Source organism: Balaenoptera physalus, assembly GCF_965194825.1.
Source record: "Balaenoptera physalus genome assembly, chromosome: 20".
Lineage (NCBI taxonomy): Eukaryota > Metazoa > Chordata > Mammalia > Artiodactyla > Balaenopteridae > Balaenoptera > Balaenoptera physalus.
In genome coordinates, this window is record NC_138901.1 from 56,184,180 (window position 1) to 56,187,084 (window position 2,905).

General features: G+C 58.5%; 1 pseudogene across 1 annotated transcript; it reads right to left on the reverse strand.

The window, feature by feature from the left end:
* Positions 1-271: 271 nt before the first annotated feature.
* On the reverse strand, positions 272-2,650 carry LOC309649977 (uncharacterized protein SPEM3 pseudogene; annotated as a pseudogene). Its single transcript has one exon. The product of its transcript is annotated as an uncharacterized protein SPEM3 pseudogene (transcript).
* Between the last annotated feature and the right edge of the window lie 255 nt (positions 2,651-2,905).

A 2,905-nucleotide genomic window follows, 5' to 3' on the forward strand; every position in this document is an offset into this window, starting at 1 on the left:
ATTCTGTTCCCTGAGGAAGAGAACTTTTAACTTTTTCACTTAATGTTTAACAGAATTACTTTTCCTTAAGTTTAACTAATTTATATTCTAATAGGCATATTTGGCTAGTGGCTACTGTAATTGACAATGCAGCTCTAGGGCCTTGGGGATAACGGATTTAGCTAGACAGCGATGGAGGGAAAGCAGGGATAGTTTAGGTCCTCATCAGGCCCTGTGGGATGGGGCTGGGGTGGATGTCCTCACACAACCACAGAACACTTCTCTTGTCTCTTTATTCCTCATGCATATCTGTCCCCTGATATCCCCACTCCTTGATGGTCTCTGGTGAGTTGTTGGATGTCTCTCGGTGAAGGCGCCTGGGAGACAGAGCTTCGCATTTGTCCCTGCCCGCTCTGAACTGTCTCTGGCGGGCGTCAAAGACCACATGCCCTAGCCGGGTGCCTGACCCAGGACAGTAGGGCTTCCAGCTGGTCTTGGGAGGCGTAGACATCTGGCGATAGCTCTGGCAGGCTGGAGGAACTGTATCCATGGGGTGGTACACCCAGTCTTGGCTGCCTGCTCGCCGGGAGGATGATTGCAGCTCAATCAGCACAGGTACCTCTGAGAAGGTTTGCAGGTCATTGTAGGTCAACTGAGCCTTGGGAGAGCAGGAGTTCTGACTGGGTGGGACAGAAGTCCATGGTATGTGCTGCCCTGCATCCTCCTTTCGAGGAACTGCCTCAGATCTAAATAACTTTCGGGTCTGATGTGGGCCCAAAGCTTGGACAGAGTCAGTTCCTAGAGGGTTCTTGTGGAGGCCTGGATTTGGGGTAAGGCCTGGGTTTCTGCAAAGTCTACTCTCGTTTGCAGGGCCTGGGGTCCTTTGGAGGACAGAGCTTTGGTTGAGGTCTAGAGTCTCACGAAGTTCAGGGGGTTGGGGCTGGTTTGGGGTTTGGGACGTCATGGCTAACTGGGGAGGGATGGGGCCCTGGGAAGAGAGGACAGACGGAGGAGACTTGGAGGTTGGGGGAAAGGTGGGGGGCTGTATTAAGGCAGAGGGCTTCTGGTGGTTGCTGTGTTGATGAAGGACAAAGGATCCGGGAGAAACAAGAGGCAGAGAAAGAGTGCATGGTGGAGGCATGGCGCATGGTGAGCTCTGGGCACTGGTTGGAGAATGGAAGCAAGGTTGAGAAGGTGCAGCATCCTTGGAGTACACCAGGAATTTGGGGTAGACTGGAGCCTGGGGGTCCGTGTTTCTCTTCTCAGAACTGCAAGGATGGAAGCTGCAGTAAGGGAAGGTCTTGGACTGCACAAATTTGTCTTTGGCATCATTTGAGATCTTCCATTCCATATTCCCCAACTCCAGGTAACCCAGTATGGATCCTGTGGAGGGCTTGGCACTGTCCCCACTACATTGCTTCAGTGTTTGCTCAGCTGTACCAGAGCTCACCAGACCATGCCCCTCTTGGGGCCTGGAGACGGTACCCAAGTCCTTTCTGGAGTACCCAGAGTTCTGAGGGGGACACACATGGACCACGTTCTGCTTTACCCTGCGGGCATCGTAGACCACCTGGCCGGAGGAGAGGCCTTGGCTGAAGGCAGACAAGGTAGAGGGAATAGAAGCTAGGATGGGGGTAGGGGTGGTGGAAGGGACTGGAGTGGTCGTCAGGGCCATGACCAGCACTGGGACAGAGGTTGTGGCAGAGATCGGGACAGGGGCTGGTGTAGGGGCTAGGGCAGGAGTAGTAGCAGGGGCAGAAGTTGGGGGAGGGACTGGGGCCGAAGGTGGGGGAGGGACCAGAGTGTTGGCATGGGTATAGGTCAGATGAGCATGGGTCAGGGTGCAGACAGAAGTGTGGCCCAGGGACTGGGCTGAGGCATTGGAGGGGGCCTGGGCTTGGGCCTGGGCTGGGGTATGGGCTGAAGTATGCTCAGGGCCATGGACCTGGGCAGGGCTGTGCTCAGGGGTGAGGGCTGGGGAGGGGGTCTGGGCCTGGGGGGTGGTGTGCTCAGGGGGGTGGAACGTGGAGCAAGTCTGGGCCTGAGGTGGGGCGTGCTCAGAGGGCTGGGTTGAGGAGAAGTTCTGGGCCTTGGCAGGTGTGCGCCCAGTGGGGTCCACTGGGCAGAAGGCCTGGGCCTGGGCGGAAGTGTGCTCATGGGCGTGGCCTCGGGAGCAGGTCTCGGCCTGGGGGGGGGTGTGCTCAGGGGGGTGGGCTGAGGAGAGGGTCTGGGCCTTGGCCGGAGCATGCGCAGGGGGCTGAACTGGGGGGCGGGTCTGGGCCCGGGCTGGGTCATAGTCTGGGGTCTTCGTCTTGCTCTCTTGGGGCAGGCGGAGTGGAAGCACGTCCACCTTGCTCATCCTGCGGAGCTTGGAAGATGTCTCTTGCCTGGAGTAAAAGGTGGCTCGGGACTTTAAGGCTGTGACCGGAGGGGCCTCGCCAGCTCCCACTACCCCCTCCTTCCACAGTCCCCGTGGAGCCTCCATGGGAGCCCCAGCCCGTCCACACTGAGGCGGCATCCAGCAGCACCCAGAAGCCTTCTTATGTTTTGTGACTGGTAGCCAGGAGTCAAGGTGGTTTGGGTGCCCGAGCAGGAAGCTTGGGCGATGGCGGAAGCGGGAAGAAACTCTTGAGCACAGGTTGTTGGGATCCACGGAGCTGCGCAGGCACATGCGATGGCTGCCTACACAGCTGGCTTGCTTGTCTGCGGGGAAAGGCGAGATGGGACAGGGCCTGGGTTCCTGAGGGGCTGAGAATCGAGGCAGGGATAGAAGAAAGGGGACAGGCCCACGTCCCCTGAGCCCACGCTGGCGCCCACTCACCTTTGGGGAAAACGTGATGGAAGAGTGTCCGCAAGGAGCTCTTCAGATGCCTCCAGAGCTGAGGGAAGCAGGGGAGGGGGGAGGCCGGGAGCAGGGTGAGCCCTG